The sequence below is a fragment of the Haemaphysalis longicornis genome, unplaced genomic scaffold, assembly GCF_048455015.1.
Source record: "Haemaphysalis longicornis isolate Haplotype H1 unplaced genomic scaffold, Haemaphysalis longicornis Haplotype H1 scaffold_9, whole genome shotgun sequence".
NCBI classification, from domain to species: Eukaryota; Metazoa; Arthropoda; class Arachnida; order Ixodida; family Ixodidae; genus Haemaphysalis; species Haemaphysalis longicornis.
Window position 1 is genome coordinate 80,759,038 of NW_027526460.1, and position 21,581 is coordinate 80,780,618.

The 21,581-nt window shown below is 47.6% G+C and overlaps 1 long non-coding RNA gene across 1 annotated transcript; it reads right to left on the reverse strand.

The window, feature by feature from the left end:
- Positions 1 to 1,804: 1,804 nt before the first annotated feature.
- On the reverse strand, positions 1,805 to 21,359 carry LOC144153041 (uncharacterized). Its single transcript, XR_013319277.1, has 4 exons — positions 21,046 to 21,359; positions 14,284 to 14,375; positions 7,907 to 8,172; positions 1,805 to 1,915 (listed from the first exon to the last, which is right to left on the reverse strand). It is a non-coding gene; the product is annotated as an uncharacterized LOC144153041 (long non-coding RNA).
- Positions 21,360 to 21,581: the final 222 nt, after the last annotated feature.

Below are 21,581 nucleotides of genomic sequence, written 5' to 3' on the forward strand. Positions count from 1 at the left end.
GCTTGTCTACGGAAGGCGGCCGACTACGAAGCTTGACGCCATGCTTCCGCACGTAGAAGACGACAACCTCAACGCCGACGTCCAAGGATACCTCCAGCGTGCGGAGGAGGCGCGCAAGCTCGCTCGAGTTCGTACAACGGACCAGCAGCTGGTGGATGCCGGCGGCTACAGCCTTCGACACCGAGACGCCAAGTACCCCCAAGGGATCGTGTGTGGGTATGGACTCCCATCCGACGACGTGGTCTGAGTGAGAAGCTTCTACAACGAAATTTGTACGACCAGATTCTACGACGTGTTGGCCAACTTACCTTCGAAGTGATCCCCGATGGTGATTCTGGCACATCATGACGTTGCAGGCGGCGCGATGTCGTTCATGTGGTTCGCTTAAAACAAACCTTTCGACGCACTATGATGGACTTTTATTTTTTAATTGTTCGTACTGTCACTTTTGTTAGCATCAGGTCGATGCACTCTTAGATGGGGGGGGGGGTGTGTTTAATGCCGCGAACCATTCATTTGGTTTGTTTATTTAGGTTTTGCTTTTACCACCCGCTGCGCCGGTCTGTGGCAACTGTATGCCAAGGGAAGGCCGTGTTCCATTCTTTCTTTCTATGCCACGTGTGTTATCTCCACTGATGAAAAGCCTTCTGAACTAACGTGAACAGCCTAGAACAATCTTCTTTGTTCTGGATGTAAATCGATGGTTCGAGAAACATTCGCGGCGTCTGCAGAGCAGACGCCACGGCGTTAATTTGACTCTCGACGCTCGACTCCGGACGTCACTTTGTTGACTGCTGCTTCCCCGCCTGTATTCTTTCAGTTGTTAGGGGAGCATAAGTTCGCTCCACTAAACTCTTTTTTTGTCTTTGGCTTCGTGACAATATGTGTCGCTTAAGAAATAAATTTCAGCTGTTAGTCTGCGCTCGTCTTCGTTTACCTTCTTGTATCTGCCTCCGTATAAAGTTACGCAAAAGTTACAGCCATGAATTAAGAATACCAACTAGCCTGGCTAACCGTGTTATTGATATCATGGACATAACCCCCAGTCATGACGAACCAGTTGACTTTGAGCTTTCCAGCCCGTATGCGGATTTCCACCTATTTTATCTGTTGGAAGACTATCGCAGCATCGAAATGCGCTGACGCTCCTACAAACGACCAAGGGCGCTGAAACGCCAACTTTCTCGCATTCAAGTTTCCATGCATGTTCATGCCTCCAAACTCGGTTGGACTCACTGCTATCACATCTGCTACTTGCGCAGAGACCTTTCTATAAAAAAGACCAGGGCCCTCCTCAAGCTCCTCCTCGACCCTACTTCGTCCACAACCATCACACTTACTCGCCTGCACAGGCTCACAATTACCCAGGCACGCGCGCTGATCTACTAGACTAGCTTCGATCCATGTAGAGTCCTACTTCACCGCAGCGCCCTTCCCTACCCCATTACGCCGGATTTCGGAGTATTGTTTCGCTCGACCAGGACAGCACTCTCGCTGAGGTCAGGCAACCTCCTGGCAACCTCTCACAGTGGTGCTTAAAAAATACCCACATCGCCGATCCGTATACCTAAAGTCATATACCGTCATTTACTATAAAACAGACCTATATAGGCGCCTTTATATGTAGACACAGACACGCACCCAAAGCCAACTATCACAAACGTTATTTATAAATAGAAAATCCTATGCCTTCCTTTCCTATACAAGATACACGTATCAGCGTCTTTGTGTGTATAGACACATACACAGGGGCACGCAGAGACGGTAAGGGGTAGTGTTTAGCAGTTTTTTTATTCTTCCTAGCAGACAACTGGGCAATGCATACCAGGGTCACGGAGCACAATTGTTTTTTTTTAATCGATATCTTCCGCAGAACTCCTTGGGTCACGTGGTCCCGCAACCTACGAACGACCGCCTAGAAATGGAGAGAAAAACAGAACACATTACTAAATGGCCAGGTGTTCACCTTTCGCCCTTAACTCTGTGATGCGGTACAAAGATGACCCCAACGTTTATTGAACATGAAATTGACCCCCTCCCCACATTGTCGTGTGCACAAGCTTTTCGCTTTCAACGGGCTGATTGTAACGGCGGCAAGGTAAAAACAAATGGCGAGCTAAAGAGTCATGTTGCCACAGGTGATGTACCTTGACTGAAACCACACCGGGGTGCATTTAAAAATTATGCAAATGCTGCATATGCGACCATTTACGAGCAATATCAAGGAAAACAGTCTATGCTTGTGGTGGGTCTAATGGGCATTTTTACAATGTTAAGCACACGGCCATCCTGATGAAGCATAACACCCTTCACTACGGAGTCAGGACATACCAGTACGTTATGCCCTTCACAGATCGCAAAGCCATACTCAAGGTAGGGGACCGCGCCACGGACTTCTTTCCCATCTGAAGCAGTGAAACTCTGCAGGGGAAGTATTGCCCCTCATCTTTAAGATTGCTGCCAAGAGACTTCGCGCACGACCTAATTCAATACAGGGTGAGAAGTGCTAGACTCATCTCGCTATAGATAGCAGTGACTGAATAAGTTCACGAGCGCACACCGGCTAAGTAGGGCACAATGGTGGTAAAAGAGACACTTATGCTGAGATGAAGCGCTGGGTGCGATGTTCATGGCCTCGCCTCTAACGCGCGCTTCAGACGGGTTTCATGTCCACGCAGGACAGCTGTGCTTCCGCCAATAGAGAGACGCGACTTTGAGTTTTGGCGTTTAACATACAGACACCGCACTATAGTGAGTTTTTTCTGCCGCAGAAAATGCACTCCGTGAACTGGTTTGATTTTTCTGTGGCCTCTATTAATTTAGGGGAGACAGTATGAGGGTCTGGCCACTACCAATCAATAATAGTGTATGAAAGCTCGAAACCTGTTAGAATGGGAGCCAATAAAAACAGGGCAATATTCAGTGCGTTGAAGAACCATTCCTTCAAAGGTCGCAACCTCCGGTGGAAGTAATACACTAAACAAAGCGGCAGACGCTTAAGCGTCGACGGAGCGAGGCTGGCGTGCCCTTTCGCCGGGGCGCACCGGTGTGGAAATGTCAATCTCATTAAGCAATGCACCGACATTGTTACATACTACCCGTATCAGGGGTATTAGTTTGTCACACTGCACAACACCCTAATCCTGATAATTACATTCAGGTAATCGTAGATTCCGTCTGTTTCATGCGTTTTCGCGTCTATAGAATTCGCTTCTTGTTGTATAAATGTATAATGAGATTCGTTTTCGCTATCACTGCCGATGGAAACGCACTTTTGGACAAGTCAGTGAAGTATTAATGCTTACGTTACAGCGTTACGGGGCTTTCTGCTACGTGCTCTTTTCCTTCTCAGGAAGATTCCCAGTGGCACTATATTGTAGCGTGTGTATCGATTGATTGTACGGTTTAGTTCGCCGACGCAATGCAGGCACTAAGGCGCGCCGTAGTGGAGGGCTCTGAATTAATTTTGACCCCCTGGGGATCTTTAACGTGTGCCAAAATCTCGTACACGCGGGCATTTTTGCTTTACGCCTCCATCGGGAAAGCGACCGCTGCGGCCGGGAATCGAACCCGCGACCTCGTGGTCAGCAGCTGAACGCCTTAGCCACTGAGCCACTGCGGCGGTTGTGCCGCGTGTCGCAACTCGCACCTTGTGCGAACGGTTGCTTCTTGAAGGGTCTTGTCTATCGTTCGCTCGAGCTATACTTGTAGCGCCGCAGTTTCAACATACAGCCAATGATCCCCAATGGTCCCCAGTAAATGCTAGCAAAAACACGCCCCACACGAAGCTGTATTTAGGTAGCCACTCTTACCATTCACGCAGCCAACAGGCACATTGTAACACCTGCGTTTCATCTCAGTACAATGCGGCTTTGCTTCGTTCTCCCTTCAAGAATAACTGTGTCATCATTCCGGACATATGAGTCATTCCGCTTGCCTTGCAATACAGAACCCACATCGGCTCGTGAAGCAGACGACGAACATTCGGCCACTGTGTAGGGATTGAGCATTCTGACTGTAACAACGACCACGCGGGCTTCATTTTACATTGCAATACTAGTAGTTCGAATGAACATAAATTTCCTCGTATATTCAGTCTCACCCGTTTCGACATGAGGCATGATTGGTTTAGCAGCATTTTAAAGCACAGGTCATTACTTTCGGCCCCTCCCCCAAAGATAAGTGGAATATAAATCTATTCCGGTGTAAGCTTCTCAGCAGATGTCCCGGACGACACCTGCACTACATTTCTTCTTGTTTGTGTCGTTGAAGAGGGCACCTCGATTTTGGGTATTGACGCAATCAAGTCACTCGGTGTGGAGAATTGTGACAGGCCACCACTGTGCCTAGAAATGACATCGCCGCGTAGAAGCGCTGGAACAGTCCCTTTCTCTGTCAAGGCAGAAGAAAAGCGGCCCATTAACCTTTCCACAGAATTGCTTGAAGAGTTTGGGGCTATTTTTCATCCAGGGCTTGGATGGCGCAAGGTTTTGTGCACCGTGTCAAAACTTCGAACCTCAAGCGCCTTCCGCTATCACTCCTGCCACGAGTCTCGGGAGAACTCCGCCGCTTGGAACAAAGAGACGGGAAAGAGAAAATAGAAGCATCTGAATGGAGGCCTCACATTGTTTTGTTGAAAAAAATGGTCGTATCCCTCAATGCGAATATGCTCGACTGGTAAGCAAAGCTGTCGAAGCTGGTAGCGTTTCCCTTCCTCATACAGTGAACTATTGCACAATAGAGTGGGGGCCACACACTATCCCACGCTTGACCTGGCATCCACTTACAATCGCGGCATGGTTCACCCCTAGAGCCGCAATATAACAGCATTTATAATACACGACGGCCACTTCTGTTTCAAGAGCGTGTTTTGGTATGGCTTCAGTGCCATCTAGATTTCAGAGTATGATGTCAAAAATTATGCAAGGTTGTGGCGGCGTACTGTTTTCTATTAACACCCGCCGTGGTGGCTCAGTGGCTAAGACGTTGCGCTGCTGAGCACGAGGTCGCGGGTTCGATTCTCTGCCGCGGTGGCCGCTTTTCTGATGGAGGCGAAAAGCAAAAACGCCCGTGTGCACAAGATTTCGGTGCACGTTAAAGATCCCCAGGTGGTCAAAGTTAATCCGGAACCCTCCACTACGGCGAAGCCCATCGCCTGAGTTGCGTTGCGCATTAAACCCGGCCATCAATGAATAAATTTTCTATTAACGACATAATTGTGTTCGGAAAGGGCAGAGAGGAGCACATGATGAACCTTGCTGCAGGGATAAAAGAGCATCAGACAGGCAGGACGCAAACTAAACACACAAGTGCCAATGACATGTCGGAGCTCGAGCTTTCAAGCCACTGAATAGCGGCAAACGGTATTGTGCCATTGAGGTGAAATGTCCAGACACTCCAGCGCTCACTGACCCAGCCACTTTTCGATCATTTCTTTCTAGGGTCGCTCGATTATGATACTAGGTTCATTTCCAACTTCGCCGACTTTGTCCAGCCAATTGGTGTTCCGGGAAGAAAGGGGCAGCGATTCGTGTCGTCGGAACACATAGACGCTAGTGTCACCATGAAAAAAGACGTGCTGGCATATAGCACTATACTAAGATTGTGCGAGGCATCCCTGAAAGTGGTAGTGCCCACTGACACATCCCTGTGCGGAGCCTGGAGCATTCCTACAGCAGGTAGACGGACGTAAACTGCACACTCTCGGTTTCGTGTCTCGAGTTCGTTTGCCAGCTGAGAGGAAACATTGGGTAGGAGAACGGTAAGCGATTGCCTGTGTTTGGGAGTGTGCGCGGTGGCATGTCTGCCGGTTGGGATGCCACCTCACGTTGCTTACTGACAACCAAGCCTTGGTGGCATTGCTTTCAAATCAAGGAACAGGGAGGCGCCGCTCGTGGGTACCGCGATTGTCAAAACGCCTGCTACGGAAGATTTATACATTCAAGGAACACAAGGAGTCGTAAATGAAGTGGTGGACGCACTCTAAGGCTTGCCCGGGTCATCTCCACACCAAGAAGAAAACCGGTTAGATAAGGTGGTATCAGTTCTCGAAATTCCTTTTTGCATTCCCTTAGAACAGTCTGAACAGGCCCAGTTACAAGATAGCACACTGAAACAAAGCAAAATCTGTGAGGAATCGCTGTTGCCGGAGAACGTATATTTCTCGGCCGATCTTCAGCTGTTCTTCGAAGTACGTGATGAAATTTTCTGTTTAGACAATCTGATGCTGCGTGGCGAACGGCTCGTGGTTCCCACATCCCTCACACAGAAGGTAATAACCGCAGCTCATGAGGCGAATCCCAGGGCAGTGCGAACAAAAGCGCAGCTAGGAGGGACATATTGGTGGCATTGATGTCAAGCAAGCTATCCAGAGATGCAGTATTTGCCAGGAAGCAGATAAAAGAAACAAGGGGAGAGGCATAGCATTTGAACCGGTTCTCTTTCCAGATCAGCCGTGACCGAAGGTGGGCATGGACATTGTCGCTCCATTTGAGAGGGCGCCTTTCAATTGCAGATAAGCAATCATGCTTTTGGAAGAATTGTGAGTGGCCCGAAGTACATTTATGTAGCGATACAACTACCAGCACAGGAATACGCGTTTTAGTGGCTGTGTTACCGCGCAACGGCTACCCAGATGAGATAATTTCCAATAACGGTACAAAGTTTGCGTCTAGGCAGTTTGAGGCGTTTCTGCAAGATCGTGGCATTCGGATGGAACATTCGTCCGCGTGCGACTCACTGGCAAACGTTCAAGTGGAGCGCTATAACTGTTTAAAAAAGCTTTATTGAAGTGGCTATTCTGGAGCACCGACCCATGCGCCATTCTGTAACGTGTACGTTGGAGTTTACCGGTACCCTCCGCAGGCTGCAACGCAACTGCCCCAGTTTTGCTGCTACACGGACGATTGCCAAGAACTCAGTAGCACGTCGTCGGGATTACATCAGTCACATTTGTTGATGATCCGCAGTAGAAGCTCCGTCGGTTACGCGAGTGACTGAGGCAAAAGCAACAGTGCAGCAAACGATACACGGCCGCCTGGAGGGTTGCGCGAGAATCGAGAGTAAATATTGTCAATTTTTTTCGAGTACAGAAACCCACGATTAGATTTAAAAGTGACTAGAAGTCACCACCCAAGAGAAGTTATCAGCAAGTCGGGCCCATTATTCTTCCGCCTGGATCGACGAAAACCTGGAACTCCTCGAAGAGTTAGAAACTGACACGAGTCTCTGCAGGCCTTTATATGTCGGGAAGAAGCAGCCCATCTAGTGAAGGACATTCACCACTTGCAAGTGAGGAACCTACCCAGTAACAACCATGAGGACTTCAGTTGGGCTGCATATTTGTATATTTCGTTTCGGTTCAACGATCACTGCCGCACTGTGCCCCAGTGCTGCTTAGGTATATAATCACGCGCAAGTTGCACAAGGGGCCCTTTTTCCGATGGGCTCTCCAGTTCAGTTGTTCCTACATTGGTGCATGCCGCTACAACACTCCTTTAATAAAAAATCTAGTGTTTTTTTTTCAATCCCGTCGCCATCGCATCGCAACGCAATCAATTATTCTAAAATTGCAACTTTTTGAAACTACTTTAAAAGAACTTACATTCTACTCTCTCGAATTTTCAAAAATCCGGTATTTACATATACGGTATACAAAATATTCTGATACGAATAATATCTTAATGTCTGATTGTTCGAATATGCGGACATTTTTAATAATCGGTTATTCAGGAAACTTTGTATATTCAAAAATCCTCATACCAATTTTTACATCTCGTCTGTAAAAATCAGTTTTATGAAATTTCTTCCTTATGTTTGCAAAAATGGGAAATAGAGCGGCCGGTGCCCCGCAGCCGATCACACAGCGTCAGATTAGCGATCGTTTAGCACGGAGAGAGCACACCACCTTGTTTAGGCGTCCCTCGTGGAGGAGTCAAGTGGCCCAGAATTTCTAGCTTCCTGCTCCTCCTCCGAGGAACTCGCTCTTCCGTCCCTGTGATTGCATCTCCATCGAGCGCCCGCCGGCCGGTAACATGTTGATGATGACGCGGCGTGGGTAGAGCACTCTGTTAATGGGTGGAGACCTCGCTGACCTTGCCGGCCCCTCTTTCGGCGAGAGCCCAGGCAGTGGCGCCGATCGCTTTTCCAGGACCTCGAAATCCATGCGCCTCGCTGCACGGTGCGGAAACACGCACGGCAAGCAGTAGAATAAAACATTTAGGCGATATAAAATTGTCTTTACTGATTGAGTGAGTCCCCATGCGAAGCATTATGCCAAATTTCAATCTTGAGGTACAGAAGCAAGGCAATGTTTCGGCGTGTTGGTTCGTACTTGAAACAAAAACAGCCCTCAAGACAAGACAGAAAAAACGAGGCTACACACACAGCGCTGACTACCAACAAAGTGTTTAGTTGCCGAAAAGGTTAGCCCAAGATAAGGTCGGAAAGAATAAACAAACAAGAAAGATTACAAAGAACGTTAAAAATATATACACGATAGAGCATCTTTGCGTTATATTAACAGTTCGACCATTTCGCTTAGTCCTCAATAAACGCTGTCTCCTTTGGAGACAAGGAAACAAAAGGTGTGCTTAAGCAATCAGTGCCACTCTTATAAATTATGTAGGCTTCCAGTACCTCAGCGTGCGTCGATTTCTTTAGTGCTTTATCTCTTTACAGTGCTAGAATTCAGGAGTGCACTTGCAGGACGACGCGTGCAAGGGAAGCCAGCCACCGGAGTTTGCTCTGACACTGGACGCGTGCTCCAGAAGCCGTAAGTTCAGGCACCGCCCAGTTTGGCCTACGTACAGGCGGCCACAGCTCAACGCAGTTGAGTAAACTACGCCAGCCTTGCAATTGGTTAAGGGTCGCACGTGGTTTATGTCACAGTCGCTACGGGAAGGCGAACCATCATCAACTCACGCACAAATCTTGCTGAGTTTGTTGGGAGCCGAAATACCCAGGTGCACACCCCCTCTTCCCCTAACCTCCTGCTGCCTGTGGGTAACACAATGAATTTAGGCATCACAGCAGTCTTATCATTGTCCCTTTCATTTTCCTGTATACACGAAGGAGTGCGCAGTTCCCGCCAAATCTAGTTGCCCACGCTATTGAAGATGGGTTCAGGGCACCCAGCTGAGCGCAAACGGCCCACCTGCCCCTGAAAGCTCTCACTTATGCGATGGTTGCAAGACCTGTTCAAGGCATTTTTCAAAGCTGCTGTGGTGACACCGCGTTTTACTAACTTCGAATGAGCAGACGTGAAAGGCAGTAGTGCCTTCTTTGATCTTGGTGATTAGCTCCAGCATAAGTGCGTTTCCTGTATATACAGCTTCATGTCCAGTAATTGGAGTTGCTGATTCTTTGGTGTTTCTTTTGTCAGCTAAAATCCCGCCAAATGGGTAGAGAAGGTTCTCAGCCCATCGGGTAGAAGTTTGCAAGTGGCGTCACCAGCGGCTATGAAGGTAATCAAAAAATTATCTACAAAGTGAAAAACCTCTACGACCGGCGACCCCCGTAAAGCGGCTTGTAAAACCATATCGCAGCGGGCTAGAACAAGGTCGCTGAGTATGGGCGCTAAACACGAGCCGATGCACATACCGTTTTGCTGTACATATAGGCTGCCTTCATATTCCACGAATGTAGACTGAAAATAGTAAGACATCAACTCAAGGAACCTGCCCACACTAATGCCGAATGCATTCTGGAACCGAGCAGTTCCTGCTCTTTCAATTGCCTCCTAAACAGTCTCATAAATAGATGCATGTGGCCACGAGTCGTGCATGTCCTTCAGGTCAATCGAAAACACACTCCCCCCGGAGGACAGTCGTTCATAAAAAACTCAGATACGTCTTGTGTCCTCCTCATTTGATACGCGCCGTCCACTAACAACAAGGGAAGACACTGCTGCAAGAACAGGCCAGCTCGGTGTTGCCAGGAGCCTTTCTCGGACACGATCATTCTGAAACGGTAACCTTCTTTGTGTGTTTTTACGTTGAAAAACACCTCCAATCAGAGCGCGGTGCTTTTTTTCACCGAGGCAGCCATTTTTGATACGCTCAGCTCTTCCCACATTTTCAATGCTTGCTTCTTCACTCACTGCAGCTGCTTCACGTCTTGCAGCAGGCAGAAGTTTTTCAAAATTGCTCCTTTGCCTTCTCTTCACACGTTGCCTTGGGCATTGAGCTAGGCTGGCTTGAACTAGGCTGCCTTGCCAACTAGGCGGGCAACTTTATGCAAACGTTTTTTTTTGTTATTCAAAGAGGTGCGACCAGAGCCGAAAGCAAAAAAGAAATACGGGAAACTTTGTACAACAATGGTTCTCTGCGTTCTTGCAACGCTGCAACAAAGCCGTATTAAAGATGGCCTGCTTGCCTGTGATGAAAGATGGAAGGGACGCCTTAGCAACGGTGCGGACACTAACCAAGTCAAATGCCCATTTTTTACATGTTTCGGACCACCGACGTCAGAAACTGTGCACTTGATTGCGTGGGTAACCGCAGCTTAGTTATAAACTCACAACCGGAGCGGCCGAGTCTATCTCAAGCCGTGGAATCTGAACACCCCATTACGAGCGTTACTTCAGTGGGCATGTAAGCCTCCGCTCGCCGTTTTAGAATATTGTGCGTTATAAGAAATTCAGGTCACCGCACGACCCACCCTACATAAAATGAAAAATAACGGCAGGTGCAGGTTTGACAGTCGCCCTCCGAACCAAACGTATGACCAACTGACAGAAGGCACATAGTTGTGCCCCCATATTGTACGTCACAGCCATTATTTTGTTGTTTTAGCGCCAGTGCTTAACCATAGACGTCTACACGGTGCTTTGTGCCTCCATTCTCGCGCTAAGTGGGCGTCACATCTCTCGGTGCCTCCCTAAAGTGCGGCTTGTCGATAGGGCCTATTAAAAGTCGAATTTTATTGTTAGTCTGCCCAATGAATTCGCCCCTCGGGATGGGTAACTACATGTTGGAGCTAATTTAGGCTTGTGTAGCTGCCGTTTCCGCGGATTGGAAACCAGCAGTATTAATGTCCTTACAAAATATGTCTTGGAGAACTGGGACCTTACCACGACCACATTGTCGTGTTAAGAACGAGTGGTACGACAGTTTTCATTGCTTCCGTTGTACTGCTTGCTTGGCAAAAAGCAGTAGCAGAAAACGCCCGAACATTGGTTTAGGTGCGGAGTACCTTAGGTCCGCACAATGTGCGTCAACATCCGTGCGCATAGCATTTACAATCGGAAAAATTATACAGGCACCGGCAGGATTCCAACCCGTGTCTGATAGATTGAACAGAGTTAGTGTCAGTCGTCTTACTCATTGGGCTGCGACGTAGAGTTTGTACCGGAGAGTCAAACGGCTTACTCCCTCACCTGAAACGGTGCTGTCTACCTTAGGACCCCCCAATGTCCGTCCGCGTTCAGTCGTTCGCACAGCACCATCAAGCGAAAATAAATCGAAATTTGATTTGAGCTATGAGTTGATGTTTAAATTAGAGGGTAATCAAGGTGGATCTCACCGCATAAATCTAATGACGGTAGGGGTTCAAATCGGATTTCACTCGGGGCGCAACTTGGATGTCATTTCGAGTCCCCATGCTCCGTACCCTCGCCATTATCCACAAAGTAGAGATGCTGGCGTTTTAGGGGCGAAGCTCCTCTTGCTCGGGCCCTGTCCTGTCCCACGTTGCGCCGTGTACATACCGTTGACGATGACTGTGGCACGATGCCCGCAGAGATTGGCAAAACCAAAGATTGGACGAAGAGGTCAAAACGTTCAACGCATTCGTTGCTACCCAACAAGGAGGAGAGGAAGAAGCAGACGTTGTCATTCGTCGTCTGCGAGCTGAAGACACGTACCGAGAGTACGAGACACAAGACGCTCTTCATAAGGCGATTGCCAAGGTGGCTAAAATGTCACACACCTAATTTGCCAACTCATCCAAGGAGATTCTCATCGTCCCAAACAAGCCCTACAAAAAACCCCACAAACATCCACGTCGTCGACGGGCTTTTCAACGGAGCGGTGGGAAGTCCCAAGCTTTGCGAGCGAAGAGTGGTCTTCTTGACGCAGCGGAGCCTGGTTTCGATCCCACGACTCTCTGGCCGTGACGGGAGGTACGTGGCGCTCTTCGCAATGCGCTAAAAACCGAGACGCAAGCATGGCTACGAAAGCACCTTATGTCCTTCACTCATTTAGATGGTGCGCACGCCAAGAAGACCTATAACAACGTGCCGAGTGTTTATATGACGTGTGGGCGAATGTGTCACGGTTTTACCGATAAGCATTTTAGGTTCACCCCAATCATCATCATTCACTTCGTGGAGATGGCGGGATTTTTTTGTCAGCTCTTCCTGGGGAATGAATCTATAAAAATGGAGGCCAGGAACCACCCGCCACCAGCTACGGCAGCACCTCGCCAACGCGCACAAACATCAATCCAGCGCACGCCAACATCTAGACAACGCCACCATCGCATGTTGCGACTGCTTTGTCAACAGCGTTTGTCTGGAATAATTCCTGTCGTAGATTGCATAGAGGAGGAAGATGTAGCTCCTACAACATCGTGTGCCACTATCATCATCACGGCATAGTCGTTCTGATACACTTCTAGTAAATGGTGCGATCGGACGGTGTCGCGCATCGCAATCCATAGCGGCTTAGCCTAGACGGGGTGGTCGTTCCGCGACAGTCCCGAGAGGGCGTATTCTTCCCCGAGCTCTCTTATATACCGACGTAAAGATAGATCGACTCGCGACGTAGGGAATGAACGTGGAACAACCTGTGTTTTCAGCGCCGGCCCACTGCTTTGTCCACATTGTAACACCGGCGGAAGCGGAAGAATACACTAGTAACGCAAGAGCCGAGATATTGCCTTCAAAATCAACTGGGAAAAGGTCATATTGGTGCAAAACTCGCGCTTTCCCAATTGAAATTTGTCGATTGTAGGGTGCCGTAACTCCAGTAACCATCATCGCATACAGCACGCACACGAAGGGACCCCGCGCATGGAAGCTCAATGCTCTTCCGCACCAAGAAGCGAGGGAACCCTCTCCACAGCGCCACCACCGAACAATACGAGCGTGATATAAATGCGAATCTCGCGTGCCATGTACTCTGATTGCTGCATTATTGCGCTGTGGGAGCAATGAGGCGTCGGCGGTCATCTTCCAACCTCTTCGAAAAGTTTCAAGCAACTGTGACGCCATTAGCGTTGTGGCTTGCCCCGCTGAGCCAACACCCGGCGATATAGCGTACGATGTTGAAGCTATGTCCGCTCTGATGGGTTGCACCTGAACGCCACTGCTTGTCTCCCATTTTCTCTCGCCGTTTCGCCGTTGCAAACGAAGGCTCCGTTGGCAGCACACGGCTTACGTGGCCTACACAAAGCGCTCCCTCACCAAGCAGTGCAGACAGAATTTCTAAGCGCCAACGGCAGCACGTGAACAAGGTACGCAGGAGTTTGTGCTCCGCGATGTGTCGACACCCTTCTACCTTCCCACCGGTAATAGCTCTAAGAAGCGCCCCGTTATCCAGGGAGACAATTGCCGACGTCTTGAACAGAAGTGATTCGTCTGAATCCTCGTCTTGGTTAGTCTGTTAGCTGAGAGTTCTGTAGCCAAGCAATGGCTTCACTTCAAGCTGGTTTAGAGAATTTTAGTGCACCAAGGGCGGGAAACAGCGACAGGGCTAAGCACTAAGCCGGGCATGATCGTGCCATTTGCCTAGAATTCGCTCGACATGGACCCTAGGAAAGTATTTGAGATTCAATGAATCCTCGTTATAACAAATTCCTGTGAAAAAAAAAACTGGTTGTGCTTTAACAAATACTTCGTTAAAAGCTGGGTTTGTATTCCCTCTATGCAGTGCAGATGGGGCCACGAAACACTTCTGTTAAATCTACATTTAGTTATTACTAATACTTAAGGTACTTACAAGGTAGCGGTTGACTAATGCGGCCTTTTAGTTAGTCTTAAGGAAGAACCGTTAAAGGTGTAAGTGCTGTTCGTGCAAGGTGCCAGTAGGGGAACGCTTTTCAGAAGAGTTTAGACAAAGCTTTGGGTTCGCTCCCGCTTCTGACAATGGTGCGAATGCCGGAAGCAACTTCTGAGCCCAACTCAGGCGTACCGCCGATAGGAGGCTTTACATAAAAGTTAGAAAGTAGCAAAAGAGAATATACAATAGGAGGAGAAACGCGCGAAGTGAAGAAGAAAAGGAGGGGGGACAGGCGGGGCGTAGAAGAGGTGTTGTGGACGTCGGGAGGGGTTGTCACCATTACCCTCCATGTTGGCGTGCAACACGCCGAAGAATCCGCTCATCGCCAGGATCACCAGAGCGAACAGGTGAAAGCAGCTCATGATGGCGAGATTGCTGGAAGAAGGAAAGTGAGGGAGTGAGAAAAAATGATGATCCTGCTACTTTTTCGCGAATAGCTCGAATAAAGTATAAGAATAAGCAAAAAAAAAGCATACTGTTTAGAATATTCAACAGAGTCACCTTAACTTGTATTTCTTTGTAGAGAGTTTTCAATAGACATGGGCCAAGCGTGTCCGGTCGATATCTTAAATTCCGATAAAACATTTGTATAAAGTGCTTTGTTCACAGAAAGAAACATGACTGAAGTTAGTTTTCCAAAAAAAGTTTGATTATCTAAAAAACTCCCAAAACCGGGAGGCCTGGCAGAATGTTGAACAAGTCGCACGTAATTTTAAACTTTTCCTGCTGTAAGACGGAAAATATTGCTGCTAATGCCATAGGTTCTCGTTTTGCGGAAACTTTCCATCGGAAACTTTGTACACTGAAAAATAAGTTCGCGTGAACATTTCTTTATTGCAGGTAAAATAGAAATACAAACACTTCACATTTCCAAAATTGCCAAAATGTTTAGCCGTGTTTCTCTGCATTCAGACAATTTAGGGTGTTCAACAATTTATTCTTACCCCTCCATTCTCTTCTATTTATGCACAAGTGTAGTTTATGTTGAAAACATACTTCATTATAAAAATGCGGCTCTACCTTGCGGATGAGTCACGCATTTTGGTTTAATTTTAAAACCAATGTAAAGAAGCCATCTTTGGTTTTTGCATTCTTTCACAAATTGAAGCTAAGCGCTTTATTAGCTGGAATCTGTACTTCAGGATCAGAATACGTGGTTAGTACGTCCTAGCCACATGTGGGCTTGTTTTACTTGGGCGGCGAGTGCGTCTCGATCCCTTGCTCCAAGCTTAGAGCAGCTGTTCACTGTGGTGCCATTGATAGAAAAAGTATCCGGAAGCACGTAAAGTAGGTTGCCGCAATGTGGTGCCGGTTCTTTGACACAAAGTCGCTTCACACTACCTCACTTGCTGAGGTGGCGTGCAGATCCTGGTCTGTCCAAAGGGAATTCCGGAAAGCAACCCTTTCGTGCAGCGCCTCCTTTTGTGATAGCCTTTCACTACGCAATTTCTCTTCGCACCATCATGCTCCGCAGCACAGGCACAGAGATACCAATCACAAAGGTGCAGTCGTATGGAGATAGGCATTGGCCAGAGCCCCTTGGAAGAGCAGCCTTTCATCGCGCAGTTGAGGAATAATGGCCGCTTTATGGGTACCCCACAAAACAAATTTCCAGATTTTTTTTCGAAATCCTCATTGTTTGTAGAACGCCTTCAATCAACACATCGAGTACTCAGACCATGGGATCGCAAAGTATCTCTGCCGAAAACTGCTGCTCCATGCCCGTCAGATAACTTGGAAACGTGCTTTAAATATTTTTTCCTCTTTGCTGGTCCAGGTGTACTTCGTACGCCAGAATTACGTCATTGCAGCGGTGTAGTGGCTACGGGCCGCTGTGCCTTAAGCTGCAGCAATGAACGCATTAGGTGGCCACTTACAAAGACAAGCCACAAAAGCAAATTAGAAGTGGAGGCGAATGCGCAGTGACGAGCAAATCACGCCGCACCGTTCCGTGCTGGCGATACTTAAAGCTTTCGTAGTGCCTCCCCACGCGAAGAAAAAACTGAAAAAGTTCATCCGCAGTGCTTTGGTGACCCTTTTACCTTACGGTTGTACTGAAGGTTGTCACGGGAAAGTTCTGAGATGCGTGGTTCGAACGTGCACAAGAGTGCATTTTTATATTTCTTGCCGCACGCCTATGAACACAGCTGTAATGGTTTATGATGCCACATATATGCCGGGGTATTAGTTGGATGCAGCAACATTTAAACTGTCACCTGTGCCGTTTTATAAATTATGTGTGGTCACCAAAAGTAGTGAGTAACCAAGGGTGCCAATATCCGACATTCGCAAGCCCTTTTTCGTCTTCATTGTGCAAAAAACTCGGCTGCAAACAAAAAACGAAACCGTGTTATTGTAGTCTTCACCAAAGTTGCAAGGCCTTGTGGGGATTTGAAGGAATACTGGCACAAAATTTTAAAGGCGAGCTAACTTCGGAGATAGGTTGGTGTGAACACACACATCATCTGCAAAATATCAGCAGCACATGCACCATAGATCATATTCAAAATGCAGTTGAAAGTGTGCGAAAAGCAAACAGGCAGCCAGCGGAGGACCTCGTGCAATCAACATTTCCTGGATGTCAAGTAAATAAACAACATCCAAACACGTGACGAGTTTCTGTTGGCATCTTCCGCACCGCCGCCTCACCGCTCCGATGAGAGGTCGGCCGTTTGCTCTCGAGCAACGAACGATCCGATAGTAGGTGGCGGAGGCCCCGGCATTACGTTGGCTCATTGGGCAGCTCGCCGATGAGCCAACGATAAGACAGTGATTCCATGCTTTCTATCTTTTTGACTTCATTATTGCAATGGATGTGAAAAAGCGGCGGGGACAAGCGCAGTGGGGGAACCGCATGGTCACTGTGCAAACGGCAGTCACGGCCGTGACGTGGCGCAGGCCGGTGCAGGTAGCTCGAGCGATAGCGCGTTAGCGCTGCACAAAATTGGACTGACGTCCCAAACAGGGCATCCCATATCAGAAAGTATTTCATGATGCGATAGCTAATTGCATTAAAAATCGTAATCTGCATGGCTTACGAGAGCATCCACCGAATATCCGCCGCAGTGTCAAGCCTAACACATCTGTAATAAGACCTGTAGACGGACCGGCCGGCTGCTTCCAGCGCGCGTCTTCCAACCAACTTTCTCGAGCATGCCGCGTGGTTTTATAGCCAAGGCACAATTTGCTTTCACGCCTCCTCTATCACGGTTGTTTTTTAAATTGAGCGAATTACGAGATCAGTATGTAGTGGTATTAGCAGAAACTGCCGCCGACGTGGAATCGACCGTACTACGACAGCGCTGCCCTGTCGTATCTGTCAAACAGTCACGTGGTCAGCTTTGTTTTTACCAAATGCAGCCTGCCGCGGCACCCGCTAAAACCGAAATTTCGCCTGGCCGTTAAAAGCGTATTTAATTAAACAGCCGTCACGAGCTGAAGCAAATCAGTTTTATACGCGTGATAAATGGGTGATTAACAACTTATCTCTGGATACAAGATTTCTGCGTAATTGCTCCTTGAAAGGTGTCAAAGAATTAAACACTCGCGCCTTCATCGCCAGTAGTGCTGAGAAGATTTCGAGATATGAGAATGCGGGCAAAATTACTTTGCTGTCTTCCTGCCACAATATTAAGTGCGAATGCACTTCTTAAGCGAGCCTGAAGCGTCCGCCGCCGTCCGCATAGCAACAGCTGCGGGTGCGCGCGCTCCTCGTCTTCCTTGGCAACGGGGGGAGATGGGCGCGCGCTGCCTGGCCGCTGACATGGCACATACCCACGTGGGGGATTGGCCTGGAATCTCCTCGTCTTCCTTGGAAACGGGGGGAGATGGGCGCGCGCTGCCTGGCCGCTGACAAGGTACATACCCACGTGGGGGATTGGCCAGGAATCGGGCGTGAGAAGGGCTAATGCACCCGCTTAAAGGAGTACTGACACGAAATTTCAAAGCTGAGATCCGCTCTAGCAATCAAGTACAACGACAACACAAATAGGTGTCTGTGAATAAATGCATCTTTCTTTCTTTGTAGTTGTGTGTGTGTGTGTGATCTCTCTTTCGCGAACATTACCGAACCGCGCAAATTCAACTCGTGCATTCACACTTTCACATTCTTCCCCTCGGGGAATTGCGGGGAATTTTTTTTTTCGGTCACAACTTAATGTGTATTTTTCGCTTTGAAATCTTTGTGGATTACAAAATTTTGCTTTCGCCTTGACAAAGACTGCACCCTCTGCATAAATTCTAAATGCTAGATTTCCATCAAGTGGCAAGTCAGTACCCGACAATTGCTTCTCGCGTGAAATATCAATTTTACGTTTACCACCTCAAAATCGGAGCCAGGAGCTTTGAAGAGAGGCGGAGGCTTGTGAACGATTGCTTCCACATTTTACAGGACGCGGGAATGCGCTTGACGAAATCTACTAACAGCAGACGTTTGCATGAAAGTTATAGCGAAAGTGATCCAGTCAAGTTCGACCCAGGTGTAGAAAAGATTCTAGGTCTAGTATGGGGCATCAGGGAGGACATTCTAAACCCACCCCTACAACACATGCTCAACCAACAGAAAGAACCTAAAAAACCAGAAGAGCAATTCCAAGCATCGCCTCCCAGATATATGACCCTTTTGGTCTTCCAGCCTATTTTGTACTCCCAATTTGGTTACTAATACAGAAGTTGTAAATGCAGAAGTACTCTTGGGACAAGCCCCTACCTGACTTCTTGCTCACAGATTGGGTAGTGTGATAGGTGCGACTAAGAGATATGACAAAGTTTTCCTTCCCAAGATACTTCGGTTGCTCTCTAGATGACAAGCGTGTCAACCCAGCGATTCATGCATTCAGCGATGCAAGGCCGGCAGCTTACGGAGCAGCGCTGTGTTTTAATACTCAAGAAAGAACGAGGCCACAAATATCCAGGTGCTCCTCGGCAAGTCAAGAGTGGCACCATTGCGGAAGTTGACCTTGTCGCGCGTAGAAATGAAGGAAGACCGTGGAGTGGCCAGACTTGCAAAGTCACTTACTAAGGCTTTGGACATGGAAGACTTGGACAGCGTCATGTGACGAAATCTACGATTGCGCTGCAGTGGAGGGGATTCGGAGGGGATTAGACCATACCCAGGCTTAGCTCTAGGTGTTTAACGGTCGGGTTGATAGATGATTCAATATATTAGACAGCGATTTCTACAACAAAATATGAAATAAGAATAAAACTGAAGGCGGAGAAAGTGCATCCTACAGACATGTTTGACCCTTGTTGGTTTTACTTACTACCTAGGACACGGTAAGGGCAAGGGGGAAAAGGTAGCTCGTAAATCTCCAGCTAGTGCGTGTGTTTTATAAAAATATTTGACCTAAACTTGGCCTAAAGAACAAAAAACAATGCGAATCACGCTGTTTTAAAATATTACGCAAAAAGTAAGTAAAACCGAATAAGTAAAAAAAGCACCAAAACGTGGATATTGCTGTTCACATTTCTTTGCCACGCCTTTCACAACCAAACGTGTGATCAATCCCAGGAAGTGAGTTGTGTGGTCAGTTTTTGAGGACAGTACAGTGGACATGTTCCCTTTTTACAGATACAAATAACAGCACATATGTCAGTGAAAACTGTTAAGGTGCGCACTTAATCCCTTGGCGATAAACTGCAGCCCTCGACCTTGTCTTGGATGCAGAAACAGTAAAAAAGTAGATGATTTGTGCAGAAAGGCAGGCCGGTAAGTCACACTGTCCCTTTCGCCAAGCGATCTTTTCTGCTTGTTCTGCGGTTTTGCCTTCTTCAGATCTCCTTTTTTTCAAAGGTGCACTGGTATTCACTGCCCAGCTCGCAACAATACTTCTACTGCTACTCGTTCCGGACGGTAGTACTGCTGTAGGCGCTCTTGGGTAGACGCTCTTTAATAGAGCATCTACCGAAAAAAGTCCCATCTCATGCTCCGCGCGTCAAATTTACCTTTCATTTTGTAACAGCATAATCTATTAAAAGATTCCGTAATGTAGCACGGAACGATGGCCGGGGGTGAGGCGGTACGAAGACATACTGATTGTAATGCACACATTCGGTATAGCTATCGCAAAATGAATTGCAGTGGTTAGAGAATAATGCAGGGACTGAGCGTTAACTAAAGCTTAGTTTTAGAAAAGTGTGGCTAACACAGTTGATAAGGTGACAGCTAACAAATTATTCAGGGCGACGAAATATTCGAATTCATTGGTAGTATTTATGTGCCCGTTGTAAAATTTGTCTTTTTTTGTTTCAAATACAAAAAATGTGCGCCGTTGGTATTAAGCAGTGGTATTTGAACGCGCCAGTACGCAGGCCTAAATTTAAGGCTTCAAGGTTAGCGTAATAGGCGATTCCATAGCGACGATTGCGATTTTAACAAAAAAGGAAAGGGCAGAAAATATATTCCACTGTCATATCTCTTGGCGGTGGCTTTATGAACAGTGGCTAGGACAACATAAATTGGGGACGAGGAAGTAGGTGATAAATCGTGGCCACTCCATCTGTTTTTCTAATTTCTCGTAATTCTTTAAAGTTTGCTTTGCAATTGCACCACTGCCCTTGAGGAACAGCATCATTGTGAATTTTGTTTTGTGTTTTGATTTTGCGGTCGTTTTATTCTACTAAATGTTTTTTTTCTAATTTCAGTGATCAATGAACTAGTCGAACTGGTTTGCGACACGGTTCAGGATCCCGAACCGGTTTGCGAACCGGTTCTGTACGTGCTTTTGTCGAACCGGAATCCGACCGGAACGAAATAGTTTCACCTGAACCAGAACCGTAACAGTTTCACCTGAACCAGAACCTCCCATATTGGGAATACGTATTTCTTTGAAGACCTACAACAAAAATGTCCGGAAAGAAACGTGACGCATGATTTGTGCCTATTGACTTCCGAGTAGTCTACAAGATACCCACATGATGGGGAGACACCCAAATCTACCAGACGGGCAGCGGCGTGAACGACAGGGCGTATCTGCGACATCACGACTCGTTTTATAAACGCATTCATTCACTCTACCAAGGGCTGTCAGCCCTGAATACTCACGTGAGGTCGGTGAAGAACCCTGCTCAAGCAACCAAGTGTTGCTTCGTCGCTGTTGTGTCTGACTGCAGCCGCTGCTGTACACACCGCAAGCTTTGCCACTTGCGCGGCCTTATAAAGCTCCGAAAATCCGCGCAAGGGCGCGCCGTACGCGGGCGAGTGAAGAGAAAAAGAACGTTGATAGGAGGCGTGCAAAAAGAGAGCGAGGGAGAACGAGAGAGCGTGCACACCCCTTCCTCGTTCTCCCCTACGAATCAATGAACGACCAATCGCTCTTCAAGCGTCACAGTGCCGAGAGGAGTTCGTGTCCAATAGGAGTTGTGCTGTGGCGGAACCGGTTAAAACAATCTGCAGAAATTCAGAGAATTGTCTAGTAAGGTGTCGCCTCGGTATGATACTGGCCTAGAGTGCGAGTTCTTTCAGTCCAATATTACTTTGAGCAGCGAAAGCAGTGTTATTTTCCTGTTTATACTTATTTTCATTCTTTTGGCCAATGCTATAAATTTATACCACTATTGCGCTGAATTGGATTTACTTCG